Source organism: Embiotoca jacksoni, unplaced genomic scaffold (genome assembly GCF_022577435.1).
Source record: "Embiotoca jacksoni isolate LCO1_2020_lvr unplaced genomic scaffold, fEmbJac1.0.p SCAF_12, whole genome shotgun sequence".
NCBI classification, from domain to species: domain Eukaryota; kingdom Metazoa; phylum Chordata; class Actinopteri; family Embiotocidae; genus Embiotoca; species Embiotoca jacksoni.
Window position 1 is genome coordinate 10,002,865 of NW_027185252.1, and position 21,170 is coordinate 10,024,034.

General features: G+C 42.1%; 1 protein-coding gene across 1 annotated transcript in view; it reads right to left on the reverse strand.

Annotated features, from left to right (window-relative positions):
- LOC138195357 (zinc finger matrin-type protein 4) overlaps positions 1-14,402 on the reverse strand; it is a 55,313-nt gene extending 40,911 nt beyond the window's left edge. The window contains exon 1 of the mRNA XM_069144693.1: positions 14,242-14,402. The gene's annotated coding sequence lies outside the window, so the exon portion shown is untranslated. The remainder of the gene's footprint in view (positions 1-14,241) is intronic.
- Positions 14,403-21,170: the final 6,768 nt, after the last annotated feature.

The following is a 21,170-nucleotide window of genomic DNA, read 5'->3' on the forward strand; positions in this document are numbered from 1 at the left end:
CACATTCAATTTACTGCCGAATATGCAGCCTCACTGAATTTTGTGTCAAGAAAAGACCTTGTGCTGTCGGTCTGGATGTCAGCCAGGTATCTTTTAATCTTTGGGCTAATTAAAAGTGACTGCAACTGAAGAAATATCCTTATCTTCCTAATATCTCTATTACCGCTGAATATTATATGCAAGATGGGAGATGTAGACTAATTAATAGAGGCAATCTGTTGGTGAGATTAATGGAATGGCAGGCCCAACGAAGCGAAAAGATGGAGAGACAGATAGTGGGAAACATAATGAAAGAGGGAAGGCAAGAGGGGGGGAAAAAAGGAAGGGATGGGATGGGATTAATAGGTGCACTGGGCATGATATTTTCATGGTGTTTTTATGAGAACCTCATATTTTTTTTTTGCAACTTGAGCATTGATTTTGAGACTACGGCAAAAAGGCATGCATTTTATGTGGGTTGTATTTACTATCAGCAGGCAGTAACTTCACTTCTTTTGTTTCCTTCTTGACAGTATGATTTGCATCTTATTTTTCCACTTAGATGCACACAGAGTTCAGTGGAAACGATCGAATCATTCATGATGGAGGTGTGTCACTAGTAAAGATAGGATTTCTGTATGTAGATATTCTGTATGAGCCATAGACCGTATATAAAAAAATAGACATAGCCTCCCTAGGTTTCCCTAGTCAGCCCGAGGTTTCCTGACAAGCGGTTCTGAAGCAAAAATTCTGGGTGTCTCAGGCCACCGCCATTTTGGAAGTGCCGGACTCCGCCTTACTCGGCTAATACATGAATGGGCAAAGACGTGGTGCGTGGATAGAGCGGAGGTGAGCCGAATGAATCCTGGTTGCTGAAACCTGCAGACAGCTCGCCAACTGTGACAGCACCCGTCTGTCACTCAAATCAGCTACGCCCTTAATTATGCATTACTTTAAGCCTTCATACAATTTAAATGAGCGAGTTATATTAGCAGTCACGCCCCCGTACAGACGGGAATGGGATATTAGCTACAGAGACCAAAAACAGTTTGTGCACCATTCTGTAAAAATGTGTGAATCTGTGAAATTTGTCATTTTAACATGGTGGTTTATTTAGACCACTTTTAGAGCTCTCAGAGTCGCCTCAAGTGGCCATTCATTGAACTGCAGTCTCTAGCACTCCTGTTTTGGCTTAATTTTTTCAGCCCCGGAGGTTTCTGTTTGGTGTAAGCTGATGTCTGGTCTGCAGAAGGTTTCTTATTGTGAGTGACGGATCTTTTGTGACACAAAAAGTTCTGCCAAAGTTGGAGCTGTGTAGTAAGAGACTTTTACTACAAGGATATAACTATTTGTATCAAATATTATACAGATTGATGTGGAAATCTATGTGATCTTTGCTCTACTCGTTGGGGAAAAACATAAGCCATACAAAATGTCATGGATTTAAAAAAAAAAAAAAACATAAGTCATACATTTTTCAATAGCGGGTGAGTGATGGACAGATACCTCCTTGGCGCCATCTGATAATGAAGAGGTTAGAATTGTATAAACTCTGTATTGTAGCGAAACTAGTAAGTACAACTAAAAGGGGAATGATAATACATAATACTAAGTAACATGAATAATGGAAGACCCTTCATAGACAAACTAATTTGGCTTCATTCATAAAACGGCTATATTTTTTTATGCAATAAAAAAAACTCAATAACAATTTACTTGTGATCTTGATGACAATTCTTATGTAACATGTAACAAAATGTATTATTTTGGGGGCCTTTTCCGCTCATGATCACATAAATACCATTTCACTAATCATGATGACCAACGTACTCAATCCAAGCGTCACATTTTGGTCCTTCCATCATGGGTATGTTGTTAGAGTATCTCGTCGATACTGAAGAAAAAAAAAAAAAAAAAAAAAAAACGGTCTTTCAAAATAGTGGAGCAAGTTGTGCAAACAGGTTGAAAAGATTTGAGTGGCAACAGAGATCCTGCTCTTAAAACGAATCGCCTTTAATAAACATACTTGGTTATTAAATACTGATAAGGCTGCGATGCCAAAAATATACCAGGAGGTTGGGGGGGGGGGGCGGCGGTGGGAGCTGCTGCAGTGTGTCATGTTTTAGTGGCTGTGTTGTGCACCTTCATGAATAAGATTGGACATTACTCGTCACGCAGCTGCTGCGAATGAGCCGCTTGTTTAGCATGTATGAAACAGCTGATGCCAATCAGCCAAATCAAAGTCAATCTCGGTGCTCCTTCTGCTGCTATGCTTCATTTTGGGTTATTTATCAGATACTTTTGTCTGTGCTTTTCCAACAGGTTTGAGGAAGGAGGAGTATTTGATATACTTTAGCATCACTCTGCTCACAATCTAATGGCAGTTGGGAGGTTGTCTGCTAATGTATTGTCCGTCAAATTAAACCACAGTCCTGATGGTTATAAATTATACTTTAACTTTGATTGTTGCTCATCCAGTTGGGAATATTAGTGATTAGTTAGTTAGTGGTTCTAAGGTTATTTAAGAGTACAGTGTGGTGATTAAGAATTGCTGATATGCGTAACAACCATGTGTCAAGGCAGCAGGCCGGAGGACCACAGTGGACACTAAACCGGGCAGGCAGGAACAGATTTATGGTCTACTGAAGAGCAGAAGCTTACAAGCAGGGTGGTAGACAAACTCACAAGAGCAGAGGGAGAGAGAATCAGGACACCAAGAAGAAAACCGAGATGGGCAAAAGCACCAAAAAAAAAAATGCAGCGGACAAGTGGATGTGTGAGTATTCACGCACGTTCTCATGTTCTCCCTGTGCCTGCGTGGGTTCTCTCCGGGTACTCCGCCTTCCTCCCAACATCCAAAAACATGCATCTCAGGTTAATTGGTGGTTCTAGAAATTCCCCTTAGGTGTGAATGAGAGCGTGAATGGTCTTTGTTTCCGTCTGTCTCTACGTGTTGGCCCTGTGATGGACTGGCGACCTGTCCAGGTTGTACCCTGCCTTCGCCTAAAGTGAGCTGAGATAGGCTCCAGCCCCCCTCCCTTTTTTTTTTTTTCAGGATAAAGTAGGTATAGATCATGGATGGATGGATGTCAGTAATACTGTGATGCAGAAGGGAGCTGATTGGGAACTGGGCACAGGTGAGGTGAGGTGGGTGTGGCAGACAGGTGGCTGCTAGCAGGAAGACAGACTGAGGACATCTAGTGGGTAAATGGGGGTGATACAGGAGTCATGGATGAAACATGAAACACAAGACTTGGAATAAAACTGTGACCACAATGTACGCAGAGAGGTGGGAAAAAAATCTCTATCAGTTGACAGAGATGAATAGTGTACAGAAACAGTAGCTCACATAAAAAATGAAAAAGCCCAAAACTCAATTAGACACAAGACTGCAAAAAAAGCTAGAGTCTTAGCGATCACATGAAAGCCTCAGGCATCTGAAGACAAAATGAACCTTGAGGGGATCCTCTTTTAAGACCGCATCAAGTATTTAACATAGATGTGAACTCTGAGCCCTCCCTGAAAGCTCAGCCTCTGGCCCCACCATTCGTTTAAATGGCTGGCTTTGAATGGAATGTGGCTTTTTGTTCTTTTTCTAATAAATGCAACCACTTGGGCTGTTTTATATCGCCTGGACTTAGACTATTAACTAGGTTGTAATATTTCTTACTGCAAGATATAGTGTTGTATTAAATGAGAGCCCTGTTGTATTGACAGAGATACGGTGTGATGTTGTATCCCGGTGTGGCGCTTCAGAGGCACCCCAACTATTACAGATACAAATTTGAGTTCTTTTATGACCCGAAAACACAAACTTTGTTTGTGAAGTGTGTAGACGAACGACTGATAGGCAAAAAGCAGGAGTGGAGAAACATGCCACAGTTTACAGAAAGAGACTGTGGGATGAAGGCAGAGAGCAGCAGGTGTTTGGAGGAGCAGGGCTTCTTTTAAGTTGCTCCATCAGGGGGCGGGGGGGCGCCTGCGTCGAGCTGGACTGTCTGTTCCCCTCTTTCACATTTTATACAACTTCTATCTCATTTGAAATAAAGTGCTGCTCTGATTTAACTGTCAAATTATGCATACAACCAATGAAATATTGACATCAGCCTCTAAGCCAATGGCCTGTCTAATGAGTCACTATTGGGAATAACATGAGAAAAGGTTGCAGGGTTAATAATATGGAGCCCTATATTGCAGAGGCACTCTGCCGTGTCACTTTGATGTTCCACATTACAATTTCTTTCCTGTTTCGCTCCTGGTAATGTAATCTTTCCGAACACTGTCTTCCCTTCGTCTGCACACGTTCGCGCGCACGCACGCACACACACACACGCACACGCACACACACACGCTGAATCTGATTCGCAACCCTCCTCTTTGTACAGTAGCAATCAAAGGTACTAGACTGAGGGAATAAAGTCTTCAAAGGAGCCAGAGCCAGAGTCTGAATCCAAATCCACATTCATTCTGTTTGCACTGCAGGAGCTTGCTTTGTACTCTTCTTGCTAAATACTGCAAACTGCATGCACACACAACCTCAAATGCAGCCAGGATACAAACACACAAGTCTGGCTGTCTAATATAAAACTAAGAGCTAAAACCTAAAGATCCAAAACAAGTGACATAAATAGATGATCAGGCTTTCTCTATGTTCATGTTCACATAGTTAAACCAAGAGGGTAAATTTCTCTAAGAACATACAGTGGTAAACTCAAGGGTCAGAAAAATACGCATGTAATTTCAAGAGCAGGTACACACTTCTACCCATGAGTCAGCATTTGTTTTTATAACTCTTCCTCTCCCTTTGCTTACTATTTGACCATCCATCCATTATCTATAGCCATTTTAAACTGTAGAGGGTGACAGGGGGGTCCTAACGTCTATCCCAAAACCCTGGACAGGTCGCCAGTCCATCACAGGGCCAACACAGAAAGACAGACGAGCGTTCATGCTCGCATTCACACCTACAGCCAATTTAGAATCACCAATTAACCTACAACGCATGCCTTCGGGTTGCTGGAGGAAGCCGGAGCGCCCGCACAAAACCCACATTTGCAGAATAAAAACATGCAAATTCCAAACAGAACGTTTCCAGCCGAGCAGTATGGTAGACCGTGCAACCTTTTCCCAATTTGTTGTGCTACAGATTCTATTTTGGACCTCATTCTCCGCTCTGAGTTGGAGCATCTTGATATTTACAGTGACACAGTCAAACGATGCTTTTCATCTCTCTGCCTCCTTTTTCTCATCTTCTCTTCCTTCTTTCTCTCCCAGTAGTGGAAATATGACCTTTAGAGCAGTGATTATTCATGAGGGATGGTGTAGCCTTTACACTTATCTACTCTTGGGAGAGACGAGCTGATAAGCTTCTGTATTATTCACCTCACTGCTGGGGAAAATTGCAACGAAACTTAAAGTCAGTGACGCTTATTTCTCTGAGGGATACGTGCTGATAATTCTCACAATATTTGACATGGCTCTATAATTTTTGATGGATGTATATGCTTATTCTCAGCTCTTCCACAGATGATTATCTGAATGAGACACAGTGAATAAATAAAGTCTGACGACAAAAAGAAAAAGGCCTTGTAAGGCAATTCAATTTGTATGGCGCCTTTAAGGCGTAAAGTAATTCAAAGTGCCGTGCACGGACCATATTATAGATCAACAAAAGTGGGATTTACTTTGTCCTCATGTCTCTAACCAGGCCTGGGTATTGAATGTTTGGTCAAATTTAGTTCAGACATTCATGGTTTCCAGACTTTGGTGATCCCCTGACATTTTCCCTGGTGCTAACATTTGGTTTACGTAAGGTTTGGAATAAATTGTCACAACCAATACTGGATGCATTTTCCCATTTTGCCTAGTATTTTAATCCATGACCAAATACCTTCAAAACTAATGACATTCTCATCCGCCCGTGCTGTCACTGTCACGGATTTGTCTTCATGTTTCTGTCTTTAAGGTTGTTCCCTGTATCTGTCCCTCCACCCACCACAGGTCCTCAGCCTATCTCTCTTGGTCCAGTCTCTCACACCCGCCTCACCTGCTCCCAGTTCCCCAATCTGCTCACCTGCAGCCACTCTGCTAATCAGCCTACTTAGCATATGTACTCGCTGAGGGAAGTCTGCCTCTTCACGGCTGCCAGATTATAAATTTAGTCTGTCTGTGCTTCGGGTGTAGTTTTCCGAATGTTTCCGGATCATAGTCAGTTTTTTTTTTTTTTTTTGGTAAATCTGCTCTTGCCAGCCCTTTGTTTCCCTCCAGGAAATCGTAATCTTGCGATCTCAATAATTAATGCAAATTCAGCCAATCTCTGCAATTCTAACATCCTAAACTTTGAGCATGGTAAACATAGAACCTGTTTGGCATGTCGGCTGTGTCGTTTTCAGCATGCACAAAACAGCGCGTTATATGAGTACAGCCTCACGGAGCTGTGAAGATGGCCGCAGCCTAACGCTGTGTTTACATGGAAAGCACAGCATGAGTTGTGTTAGCAGAACAGCAGCAGCGCTGGTGCCCTGTTTGTGTTTGCACAGGAGGTGTTCAGGCACAGTATGAAGCTGTAAGTCATCAGCATTTTGGAAGCGCTGAGAGCCCAATACACAATCATTGCATTTTCAAACTGCCTGTATATACAGCTGGATACCGGCTTGGTTCTTTATCGAGTTTCTTACAGTCCAAAAGAACATTAAAGGATTCACCAGTGAGTAAATGAATTTGACCAGGAGGTCCCCACCAGTGCTCCCTATAGGCCAATTCATGTAGAAAACATTTTTAGGCATCTGTCATTTGCCCGTCTCGTGGAACAGACAGACTTCTATTAAATGTATAATTTTCTGTAAACTCTTTATGTTTGAACATTTTAGGGGGATCTGTAATGATCCATCAGGCATTGGCTTCCTGGTTTTACTTTTAATCAATAAAATCAGTGAAGCCATACATAAAAACATTGATTTGTTATTGCTGAGCCAACATGAAAACTGTCCATCAGCCTGGTGAAGACAGCTTGTCTGGCAGCTCTCCTTTCAGCTCCTCTGTGCTGCTGACAGACGCAAAGCTGGTTCTGAGGACAGAGACGCCGAACGGAGGTCAGAATCGGTGTGAGTGAGCGGATTAAGCTCTTCAGTATCCAGTGCTACTCATGTCTTGCTTTTTAATGTGAACTTGCTGTAAGGCCACGACAGTTTTTTCAGGCAAACTATCTATTAATCACCTTTATTCATCTCATCTATTTTGATTTTGTAACCTCTCTGCCTTTATAAGAGTGTTTTTATTCATGAGGGTGCTCTGGTAGTTTTATCTCTGAAAATCACTCTCTGTGGACCATTAGCTGTTAATGGTATTAATAACAGACCTACTGCTTTAGGCCACAATACGCACTCATTAGAGGGTGAAAGAAGACTATTATCCTGGGTAAAGTTAGGGTTTCCTGGTATAACTGCGCGCATCTCTGCCTCAGTGTGTCTATCTGAGTGTGTTCAGTAACAGACTCTTAGGCAAGTTAATGGTGGGAGACAGAAGTTTGAATGGGGGCTGTTATGTCACTGTAACATATGGATAGTGCTGTGCAGGCTGGCTACAAAACTGTTGGGGTCTATCTGTTCCATTAGCAACTAATTGCACATTTTCTTTATACTGTGGCACATTTTGGCCAGATGTTTTTCTGCTGTTTAATGTGTCTTTGCGGGCCGTGTTTTCACCTTCATACAGTATTTTACCATTGAAAGTGGTGGAGCAATTATAGACTAAACACAGTCTTGTTTATTGAGTTAAAGATTCACCCAGACACCGCAGTGACTTCCAAACATAGTCTGAGAGGCCAAGAAAGTGGTGCGATCAAAAAAAGAGGGACAAAAGAATATTTGCCTATTGGCAGCAAATGGCTCTCTCAGTATACAATATTCAACACATAGCTATACACACACATAGACCCTCTTTGTGGTAGTGACTAAACCTGGGAGCAGAGCACATTAAAGAGTAATGTAATAGTTCAATATGTCCATTAATGTATTTCCAACTACAAACTGTATTATACTTGCAAATTGGGATGAAAGATTTCCCATGAGGCAACACTCACCTCAACCCAAAACACAAGAAAGAGCTGGAGTGAGGCGTACAAATAATAATAAATTCAGAAAGATATTGGAAAGACAAACAATCAGTGTAAAAGAAATCAGGCATACAATTGCAATAAGTGGAACAACTGAAGTGACATAAGCCAAATAGTGCTTTGTAATAACCTTCCTCCCTCCATATCGCTCTCAGTCCTCTCTTTGTCTCCGTTCTTGAATCGACATGACGGCAAACAGCTAATTAGCATCTTTTGTACTAATGACTAAAATAATCTCCTTGTGTTGTGGCACAAAAGTCTCAACCAGCATACACGTCGTGTAATTCATTTGCGTACCCCCCACTTAGTCTGCGAGTGTGACTGTAAAGCAGGTGTATAAATAGTTACAGAACAATACAGCGTAGAGTTGACGATGTAGTTTGGTCCTCAGGGGACATGCACACAAATACCATCATAGGATCAACTGTCAAGGGCTTCTGTTTCATAAGTGTTTTATATATATCTATATATATAGATATATATATTCATGTGTGTGTCTGTAAAGTGACGGAGTAAATGTGAGTTGCCATGCCTGCAGGGATCTTTGCCAGCAGTCAGAGGTGATAAACTTATTAATACTGCTACGACGTGTGCCTACAGTATTGCAGCAAAGAAATACAGCCTTGATTACTGCTGCCTGCATGGTGCGCTGTATAACCTACTGTGTTCACTGTGCTGGAATAATTACAGAAGGTTTGATGACCATTAATCTAAAACAACTGCAGTCAGTTCCTCCAGGATTTCGCTGAGGTTATTTTTGTAATTGTTGCGATGTTTGATTTTGCAGCAGATCTTTTCAAAAATCCCAATGTAAAAATTGCAAGATGAGGGGGGAATTTTTTTTCCGATTATTATTATTATATATATATTTTTTTTTAGCATTGCCTGAGAGTAAGGTGTAATAACTTGCTGCACATGACAGAAATATTTTTGTTATGTTTTGTTAATTTATTGAACCATGCCGTCAAAATAAGAGCTTTAAGTGCAGTTTAATTTATATTAATTCAACACATACTGTATGCACAAAAACAAAGTTTTCACGAGAAGACCACATTTCCCTGAAACCCTGTCGTCGCTTTTCGCGCTTGTTCCGCCTTCTCTGGTGCTTTGCTCATCGTAAATGAGGAGTTCTTTTTGTTTGGAAATACTACTTTATGCCGTATTACTTTCAGCAGAGCTTCTGTTCACGACATTTTTTGAGGGAAAAATCCTGGGAATTTAGCAAAATTACAAGCTCCTGCAAATATTGCGCAGATGGATTGAATTTGCATTAATTATTGCAATCCCAAGATAGTAGTGATCCATGGACATTTGCGGTGACACCGTGTATGTTTCTTGGTGTTGCCATTATGACAATTGATTGTGCTTCAAACTATAGTTGGCAGGTTTCTGGAAAAGGGGAGGGGAAAAAAAAGAAAAGAAAAAGTGCCAAAATGCGTTTGAAAAATATAGCTCTTGTTCTGCAGCTGCCCCCCCCCCCCCCCCCCCCCCCCCTCGGTGGCATGTGACGTCTGCTGTCGCCTGGGCCTCTAGTCACCCCCATCCACAGCCGCAAACCTCCCCTAACGGATGATGACTGCCCAAGTGAGACGGGCATCACGGTAAAAAAAAACAACAAAAAAAAAAAACACCGCCTCCCTCTCAACCGGACGAACCTGCGTCCCCGACTGCCTCGCCCTGAGCAACTTTCGGCAGCCTGCTGCGAGCACTAAAGGGCTTGACGTCGGGGTGCGGCCTCTCCCTCCGGTGACACCTGGCCCACCATTCGCCCTGGTAGCCCCGCTGTGCACCTCAGAGGGAAGAAAGCTGAACCCGGGAGGGAAATGTCTGCTTTTTGTTGGCAATGCTGGCAACCTTCTCCCGAGCATTTTCCACCATTGAGTCAGGCTCAATATCTGAAGAGACGTCCGCGCGCAACTGCATTTGTAGAACAGCCAATAGAAACCCTCTGCCTGAAATGACCTGTGATTGACCTTGAGTCTTGGTCACAGGCTAGATTTCTACAGCCTGAATACAGAGCCAAGAAGAGTTGCAGAAGTCTAAAGTTCTCTCAGACCACTTGTATTACAATATGCTGAAAGGTTATGGATTCTTTTTGCCCAATGACACGCACAAAAAAAACAAAAAAAACAAAAACTGCCTACTACAACTTTAACTTTTACACTGTAGAGACTTTGGTTTACTGTTTGTTCTCTAAGACAATGCGAGGTTTATTACTGTGAAAAGATTGATTTTAGTCTTTGCGTTCAACTGTGAAAGCTTGTTTAGCCCTTGAGTGTTTGTTAGAGAACAGTGCTTCCAGGAGACTGGAGCTACAAGAACAGGAAAAAGGCAATTTGCTGTCAAATGACAAAACAAAGAAAGTAAAATCCATGTTGAAATGAACCAGAAAAGAAAGGAACTAAACCTTTTGAGCTATTTTAGATTTATCTTAAGGTAATGGGGAAATCACTTGAAAACGAACCAAACTCATTGCAAAAAAAAAAAAATAATAATTCAGTTTTGTATAAAATAAGAGTATCTACCCATAAGACATACCCACAACTAGAGCCTGATTCAGTCACAGAAACGCCACCTTCGCCCTTTGATTCACCGAATCAAACGTATTTATAAATATGAGTTTGATAAGGGAGTTGAAGACGAGAAGGCAGTGTTTGTTTATTTTCTCTTTGAAAAAAAAAAAAAAAGAAAAGCGAGCAAGGTCAGCAGCCTCGACACACACGGCACAGATTCCGTGATTGTTATATGATTTGTTATAAATTCTCCACAGGAGAAATTCTTCCTCTGTCTGCAGAGATAGCATGCGTGTGTATAAAGAGTCCATGTAAATTACAACCGCACTCACATCCACACAGAGGAATATGCCATGATTGATATGTATCAGACAGCGGGCTGTGATAATGCATTACACAAACAGTAGTATACGCATGGACACGCACGTTGGGATGAACTAAATAGGACATGACCTCACAGCACCTACGGTAGCGTGGACTGCATGAATGGCCTGAATAAAGTTTGTGCCTCTTTACTTTGCATCTATTCCTTAAAGCGAGTGTTTTTGAGAAAGCAAATAACTTCTTTCGACAAACTCAGAGGAAAAGGATGAATTCTTCATCTGATATGCATCTTTTTCTTTCCTCATTCGCTAATGCACCCACAGTATCCCCCTCTCATTCCCTTATTCGCTCTCTATCTGGCATTAGGCCAGCTTCCAAACACGGTGATGGAGCAAAAGAAAATTGATTTCTAAAGAGCTCTGTCTGCTACGCCCGGATATGAAATATGCAACCAGTTATTAGTCTAACACTGATATTAACATAACACGACAACCGTGTCAAGATATATATTAAAGATGTCTCGCTTGTTCCTGCTGAGAGATACTTAAAATAGGCTAAATGTGATAAACTGCCACTTGTTCAAAGCATATAAGTCATTATCAATATTGCACAATTGGGATCCTATCTGATTTGTTTAGGAGGGAAAAAAAGGGCACAAAAAACTCTTTGGAAAAGGTTGGCCATGCACTGATGCTGCTATTAGACGGACTCAATATCTTGATCGTGCAGACTAGCACAGCGAGTGGCTCCATATTAGTTATTATGCAGCTATTAATGAATGTACACTATGAAAAGTCAAAAGGCCCACACGCTGATGTACACACACACACACACACACACACACACACACACGCACACGCACGCATGTTATCACAGATGCAGATGCACCCATGCAAAGACAGCACACAGTCAGCAGAAAGGTCACAGCATACGGTGTGTGTGTGTGTGTGTGTGTGTGTGTGTGTGTGTGTGTGTGTGTGTGTGTGTGTGTGAGGAAAAAAAGATATCTGAAGAAGATATGCTGCCTGTTGCTATGGAGCGCTCTTGGAGGAAAAAACATACACACAGGGACCCACACCTACACATGACGCTCTATTAATCTTTAAGAAACTAGAGCAATCACACGCCCGTGAACATAATCACTCTCTCACACACACACACACACACACATACAGACACACACACACACACGCACACACACGCATATACGCGCTCGCTCAGTCAATTCTTGTCCTGTTAAAGACAGCAACGAAGCTGCAGCCACTTTTTCAAGAGTGTGTGTGTGTGTGTGTGTGTGTCCTTCTTTCTGCGTGCTTTATTTTGAAAGGAAGCGGCCACTTTTCAAGAACAACATAGCTTCTCGGTTCGTTCCTTTAGGACTGGGTAAATTATGCCAGTCGGTTAATCAGATTCTCCCCCAGAGACACCGAGAGACGAAGAGAGACGGAGAATGTAGGCTACTGTACCTCTAGATGGCTCAGAGTTGGGAGGAACTGCACTGCATATGTCTGACATTATGCAAATGAACTTGCTTTATTTTTATGGTGATTCTTCCGCTCGCAATTTTCTGAGTATGAGCTCTGAAGTTACACTAAGGGAATTGACTTAAATGCATGCGATTATATTTAGAGCAATGACATTATCTTTACTGTGTTACCATATCGTGTTTGAAACTAAAAGGGAAACAGCACAATGAAACAGCCTCAGTTTAGAGCTGAAGCAATTAGTCGATTTAGACATCTATAAAAATGCACATGGCGAAAATTATGATTACTAATTAGTTTTTAAAGCCTCCCAAATGTAATGTCCTACTTTTATTGTCTTGTGTGTCCGTAAACTTTTAATAGGCTGTTTTTTGTCAACTCGATTGATCATTTCAGTTTAGAGCTGTTGTTTCTTTGGCTTTGGAAACCTTTCATTGGGCATTTGTCACTATATTTAACATTAATGAAAATAATCGAGTCTAATATTCTAGCTCTCTTGACTGCTGCTGTGACCTGCAATACAGTAAAAGTCAGCAGAGGCCGAATCGATCACAGCACAGGACTGAAGATCACTTGCACTGACTTGTGATCAATAACTGTATGTAAACAGAGCATGAAGCCTCAGTGGATCCATATACCCAGTGCAACTCAGTGGAAACATAGCGGTTCAGTATAGAGTGCAGCGTGAAGAGGAGAAAAATGTCCTTTTCTGAGGGTTAAAATGATGACTGCATGCGATTTAAATTGACTCCTCATCACAGCATGTCTGAATGAGTGATATTTAGAGATAGGCTGAATGTGTGTGTCTGTGGGTCGGTCCCGTCGACGGGCAGGTGAATGCTTTGAAAAGACCATAAGCTGGTATCATCCTGCCACAGACGCCCAGTATGGAGCTGACTGGACATTCCTCCCGGAGTGACAGATACTCGCAGTGAGAGAGCTGTGAATGAGTCGGATAGTCGTCAGTGAAACCGGATGCAGCATCAAAAACCAATCCGTATTATATCTGACATGTGTCTCATTTTCAGACTTCTCAGAAAGTCTTTATTGAAGCTGCATGGGGCAGAGCTGGGATTTGCAAAGCTAAGAGATGGTTTCTACAGAAGGAGCAAAATCCCTGCGTCTAATTTTAACCACAGCAGGTTGCCAACTTTCTCTAAATTCATTAAGTAGTGAATAAGGGCTAAAATGTTTTGTAAACTATTTTAAGAACTGATTGCTGGGCAATTAATCTGCAGCTATTTTGATAGCCATTAATCATTTAAGTCATTTACCCTGCAGAGAGTTCACCCATTCTCTGGTTTCACCTTTTGCATTGTGCGGTGCAGCTGCTTTTCTCTGTCTTTTTGTCATTGTAAATTAAATATCTTTGGGTCTTGCACTGTTGGTCGGACCAAACAACACATTTGGGCACCTCACAATGGACATTTTTCACCAATTATTTGCGAAAACAATCAATATGATCAATTATCCTCTAAAATGGCCAAGAAGGAAATTTTAAGCATTATAATAAAACTACAATATCATACAGACACGTATGCTGTGCATTAGGGAATGTACACAAACCCCACGCCCCTGATTTATTTACAGATTAAAAACAAAACACAAAGTTTGCAGGGGTTGCTCCACAATGACACTCCCGATCCCAGCAGGAAGTCCGTAGAAATGTTGAGCGATTTCAGAAAAAAAAACAAAACAAAAAAACAACTTCAAGTTTTACCAACAGATTATGTCGAAGTCAGATAAGGTCAGTGCCGGTCATTAATTGATCTGTTGACCAAACTCCGCTGCCACCGTTCGCCGTCAAGCTCTTGAGTCCATCACTCACCTTGCGCAGAGGCAGCGACTCCTCTCCACGAAACCGCGACAACCATCCGCCAACTGCCCGTCTGTAATCCTTTAGCGCACCTGTGCCGTAAAATATCCGTCCCAACTTAACGAGAGTCGGCTGCGGGTGCTTTCGGTTTATTTCTTGTTTTGAGTCGCTGCGTCCCCCCCCCCCCTCCCGAGAAAGAACTCCCTCGTGCAGCTCGCTGTCGCGATGCGCGTGTCCTCCAGCGACTCCTCTCTCTCTCGCTCTCTCTCTCTCTCGTGCGTGTAGTACCGCGGAGGTAAAAAGAAGACGCGCAGCTCTGTTGATATCATCCACTACTACTCCGAGCGAAAGGCACCGCGGAGGGAAAACAAAAACGAAACTCCCCCCCCCCCCCCTCCCTCCCTCCCTACCCCCCACCCCCCCCCCCCCCCCAAAAAAAAAAAAAAAGAAAGTAAGCTATCCCGGCGGGAGGGATGGAGAGAGCTAGAGGGAAGAACAGGGGGGAAAAAAAGAAAAGTGTGAGCAGCCTTCACCGGGATGAATGAAAGGCAGAGAGCGCGCTCTGCTTTACACGGCGCGTGCGATAGTGTACAGTGAATGCTCGATTTGTAGAGTGAGTGAGTGAGTGAGTGGGAGCACCGGTGGAGTGAGTAGGTCTCCTGCACAGTGCACCCACATGCATGTATCACCCTACAGAAAAATGAACACAGACAGAAGGGGAGCCCTTTTTAAATTTTTTTTTTTTTTTTTTATATCCCATATAATGGTATAATAGTAATCTTTGTGCTCTTCTAATGAAGTGTTTATGATGCTCTGATGTGCCACAATCGCCTGGTCACAATCAATTACATTTTATGATCGTCTGCTATTCTGTTATGATCCATATTTTCCCAGTTTGCTTGGTGTCAATTATTTACTACGGTGTGCTGTAGTTTCCAACTGTGGGGTGTTGACAGTGCACCTCCAGGAATCTTAGAAGAGAGAATGGAAGAAGAGAAAACGGAAATTAGCGGTTTTCAGCCACCCTCTACTTTCCTCCGATCCCTGATATTGTCTTAATTGCCATGCACTGAAACATTTGACCTCCTCAAACCTGTACAATTATACGAAAGAAACGCACCGGGTTGGGAACAGACGTGCCCACAGCAGCTCGTAAAGAGGGGTGGGATTTAACATTTAAAAGGTTGAGAGCCTTTAAAACAGAGGACTGTGGGTCATCCTCTGTGAACAGCCTCCTTCCTCTGCCATGGATGTAGCGATGTCGTGTGAGTTACGGCACCATTTTCCCAGCATGCATTTGACAGGGAAGCGTCCTGGACAGGCTACCAGGGATTCCTATGATATTTCTACTATGTCTAACGTTATTCATATTCCTGTATTTTTTTTGTTTTTTTGTTTGAACATTTGGACCAACAGTATAAAGTCTTTGATACTTTGTCAGCGCCCTGATTGGTCCATTGTTTATTGAATGCCTTTGAGCTTTAGACTTATTTGTCAAACAAAACCAGCTATTTGAAGACATCTTATTGGCTACAGGAACGTTGTGATGGGTATTTTTAACTACTATGGCTATTTATAGCCTTCACAACTAATCTGTTAAATCTGTCAGAGAAGACAAATGAATGAAGAATAAAAACATCATTAGTTGCAGCCCTGTTGTACCCGACCAATATTCATATTTCTTAGTAGTGCTCTTTTCCTATATAGTGGAAATATGGTGTAACTTCAACGTGCCTGAAAAACCCCCGCAAGGACCTGAAAACAAGATGATGGTGATGATGATTTGTCAGCAGACGGGACACAATATGGGGATGATTCACACTGTACATCTAATTCTAAAAACAGACCCGCTGGAAGAGAGCACAAAAAACTGGTAGGCTCTACAAATTACTATCTCAGGAAAACCAAATTGCTGCAAATGAACCCATATTTCAAGAGGAATTATTCTGAAGTGGAATCTAAATAAACAGCCGTTGCCTTTGAATCCCAATCAGACCAAGACAACATTAGTCAGCTGTGAATCACAGTCCACCTCACAGAAACCCGATGTCTGATGCCAGAATGTTTTTTCTGCCGCCAACAATAAGCACCGTTGATCTATCAAAAATGGCATTAATTCACTGTGGCCTGCAAACACTTCCCGAAGCAATCATATGCACCAAATTTAGAGCTTAGCTGAAAAGAATGACATTGCCGTGCCCCTTTTTATAATTTTTCTGTTCGATTATCCCGTCTTTTTGACATGCCACATTCTCTCGCTAGTGTATGGATGTGTATTCATTCCGAGAGAATGGGCGCCTATTACACGCTTTCAGAGGCTGTGACAGCAGCCTTCAGTGAGGAAGCCAAACACTTCACAGCTCAGACAATGTACCCAGGCACGCACGCACGCACACACACACACACACACACACACACATACAATATCACACACACACACACACACACACACACACACACACACACACACACAATATCACACAATATCACACAATCACACAATCACACACTCACATTCAAATACACACAAGCCCACTGACACAATGCACAACGACGAGATGAAAGGGCCAATTTATCAAACCACCAGCCCAGGCAGGCCTTAGGACGTATAGTGCCAGCATTGGTCTGGAGAAAGAGGGCAGGACATGGATGTGTGTGTGTGCGTGCATGTCTGTGTGACTTTTCTTTTTGTCTTTGCCTGGGAGGTAAAGTCGGTTCTCCTAACGTAACATGCACTTTTGCCTTTGGCTAACGTGACTGCATGACAAGGGAATTTATCCTTCTGTGGTTTGTCAGGTGCGTTATTGTGAAGAAGAGCAAGCGTGTGCATTGGCTTGTTAGAAAGAGACGGAGAGCTAAAGAGAGGGAGGGACAGATGATTCGGGGGTCTGTCCCATGTTATTTCTCATTAAACTGCAAGATCGATGTTCATCCTCGGAGCTTTACAGCATTTACAAGCCCAAACTAATCCACTATTAGAGAGCTGCACGGCAGAGAAAACACAGAGCAGTGCTTGGAAAGAGGCTGTGTTCAAATGAAGAACAAACAACACCAAAATGTGCCTCACGTCTCTATATATACATTCTTACTTAACATCTCACCGGGGTTTGCACGGTACATTATTGTGTATGGACAATCTCGCTGCAGGGCATTGACCAGTACTGGGATGCTGTGTAGTCTCCAAACTATTTTTTCTTTCCAAGTTGAGCAGGAGAGACAGGGACAGTGGACAAATTTAATTTAGAGGTTGATATTTGACGGTGACCGATGTCTTGTGAAAGCTGATGTTCGCCAAAACATTTAGGAGTAATTGGCATTTTCTTAAATAAATTATCGTGTCCTGATTTTCCATCCTGTAGAGTTGGTGTGCTGGATCCGGATCATCCTCCAGACATTATTTCTTTACTATGGCCTCAGTGAAGAGCTTAAGTATAACACAGCAGCGTAAATATTTCAGACTCACACATGTAAAAAGAGAAAAAGTTCTTGAGGGTACATTGAATTATTCATACAATACAAAGTCTACTGCAGGCTTCTTAAAATGAGCATAAAATATATACTTTATTATGAAATATTAGTAAAGTAAACAGTACACTTGCCTTTCAAAACTTGCTGTAAAAGCAGGACATTCCTCGACGTGAGACTTTGTATTGTGAGGCCACGTAGGAATAGACATTACAGGGACGAAGGGAAATCAGCAGAGATTAAATGGATACAGCAGATTTTTATTTCCACTCATCTGCTAACTTCCTTGCTGAGGGAGTGTTTATATTTAGATGCCAATATGAGTGTGTTTCTGTGTGAGGCAGGACATTTTAAATGTTAGTCCCCAGATTTTGTGATGTCGTCTTCAGTGCGGTGCATCTGTTGGGTTTTGGCTGCGAGGATACTGGCCTGGTCTGTTTGATACTGCTCCAAGGTCCGGGGGCAGCCCGCTGGCTCTGCCAGTTGGTGGCGAGCCCGAGCGGGGTGGAGTGCCCATTATAGTTGGAAAAAGAAGAAGAAATGAGCCCAGCTCCAAGAATCCCGGTCCCCAAAGTATTTACAAAACTGATATGCCTGTTTGTCAGGTCAGAGACGCAGAAATACGTGGACTGCTGGGACACCGTGTGTATATATATTGAGTTAGGTGAACGTAGAACCATGAGGATACTGACAAGTATGGTTCCAATGTTCTCTTCAATAAAGTGTTTATTGGTAACAGGTGAGAGGATACCCAGAGAGATTTTATTTCAGTTGCATCAGCGACTCCCAACACTTACAGCTCAGATCACTTACAACCTGCCCTATATAGAGGACAGCTGACACTGGAGAGCTAAATCAAAATTAATGTAATCTTGTCACCACCCAGAGCAGCACATGAGGAAGAAAAAGCGAGAACAGAAGAGTAATCAGTATCTACAGCGTCAAGTCCAAGACAAATTCATCCTTGAGATTAATGTCTTCTTTCTCCTTTATTATCCACAACTCGTCAAAGCAACTCAAATGTAAAGTCCTGATTTAAAACCATTAAGATGGCAATAAATGTAGAAGCCTGAAGAAAAATTATAGAGCATTTTCACCCCCCATCAGTCCTGTCAACTCCATTTCCCCATAATTTCTCAAATATTCATCTTTGAATCTTTTCACTTTCTCATCGTGACAAATCAAGAAACTAATGGCAGAACATGTGTGGTCTCACCCGGTGTGAAAAGGATTTGTAGAGAGGTGACAGACAGATCCATGTCAGCCCAAATGTCCAAACATGATACCTGTCATCAGATGTCTGGAGCTGTATTTTTACACTAACGGCCACAGCAAAATATGCACAAGGTAATTTCAAGTCCTATGTGAAAAATACATATTCTTATTAGCTTCATACCACAAATTCAACCAAATGTTGCAATTGTTTTGGCATTATCCAGTGAGTCGCAGCAATATTGTTTCATTTTTCTATTCCTTCACAAAATTGCATGCACAAGTCTGCAGTTACAGCCACTGTAATGCTGTGATTAGTTTTTAATCAATGGGACAGCAATGACTTTTGTTGACCTCCATGCATTTTTAATGTCGCCTGTTGCGCTGCAAATACTGTCCTCCTTTATTCAACCATCTTGTCTGTAGTTGGTAGTTATGGCCATCTAGAGGAAAAAGGAACACAACGCAGTTTTCATAAGTCTACCTTACGTCTAAGATCACCACACTTTTATCAGCTTGTAAACAAATCTGCTCAATAAGCCCCTGTTTCAACATCTTGTGATATATAAGATCACAAGATCTCATGATGTTCCCTTGGAAAGGTTGTGAATAAATACTCTTTAGAGACCAAAAACAGGTGACATTATTAAGAAAAAAAAAAGTCAAAATCATAAGCCTTTTAAAAAGGGAAACATAAGTTTCGCAAAAAGCAACGTTTCCTTTGTAACTTTGTCTGTCATCTTGCATCCCTTTACATTTATCGCATGATGTTCCCTTGGAAAGGTCGTGACCTCCAGGCTTATAAGAGATAGAACATCTTATAACAGTTACAGTAATATATTGCATTCACAGGGTCTGTTGTGACATATTAAAGTCATTTGATTACATCAAGATCATCCAAACATGCTCTTTTAAATCAGCCAGGTTGAGTATAAAGATACCGGATATTAAAGTACTGCTTACATCCTTTTAAAACTTTTTCTCTGCCTTTGATTAATGGTCCAAGAAAGGGGTGGATGACCGCCTCACCTGTTGTAGGATGCGTTAGAAGACACAAGGTGGCGCTAGTGCGCCACCGTTTCAATCTCCACTGGTGAGACGAGATCAGAGGACAGACAAATGAGAGAGGAAGAAGAAGAGAGTCAAGTCAAAACCTCAGCAATGTTTTATGACACATAATAGGCCGAGTGCTCCCCTTTTAAACCAACGTTAATTAAATTTATGGCGAATTGAGTTTACACACTGAAATTGAGTTTTCTTAAGTGAAATCACTTTTGAGTTGATTTACTCCATCTTTTCCACTTGGCTGCCAATAATTACATCCAAATGGCTCAGTCCTCATTACAGACGTCTGCCTGGAATTTAAACACTCGCTGTGCATCTGCCTGTGCCGTGTCCCCAGGAGAATTTAATGATGTTACTACAGTACATACAATCTGTGTGCGTTGTGGTATGTCCTCTTCACCATGCTGGTTTCTGAGCATGCTTTTGTAGTGTGTCACTAATGTTTTCAGCCATGTATAGCACTTTGTGCCTTGTCCCAACAGTCTGTGACTCATGATTAAGGTTCTTACTGCGGAGGTGGGGTCATCTTAATCCCGTAAACTCCACTTTCTCCCTCATCACATCCCAACCTTCCTCTCCCTGCATGTCACTCCCAAATTTTCCTTTCGCTCAAGTTGATCTTACCGAGATCTCTCTGATATACTGTATTGAGGCCGTGCATTTTCCCACGAGCCTCAGATTAAGATGCCCACATGTTTGCATGTGCACACGCAATTAAAATTTTCGTATTCGCATAGTGTACAATACCTGCCGTTGACTTTGACTTTACATATCGAGCGCTCCATCATCATTTCCAAACACACTGAACCGCAAGCTCTACCTAAGCCCTGTGAATTTCCACTGCCTGTGTATCCATGCCGCTCTGAACAATGACATGATCCTCGAATGGCTTTATTCTAAATCCCCCGCAATCCGTAACAACCACCGGCATGAAAGTAAAGCAGGGTAACCCTTTCCAACAATCCATTATTCTCTTTCTTCCAAACAAAAGGGACTCAGCTTTCCAGTTAACAGGACTGAACTCATGGTCTTGTCGTTGGAGCTGAACAAAAACAGTTCCAGGGACAATACGCTGCAGGGTCTGTGCATAGTCACATCCATGTGTTTGTGTGGTTGTCCATGTGCATGTATATGTGTGCATGTTATTTTCTACATGTTTGTTGACCTGTGCTCAACCTTTCCTCTCAATATGGTTTTGG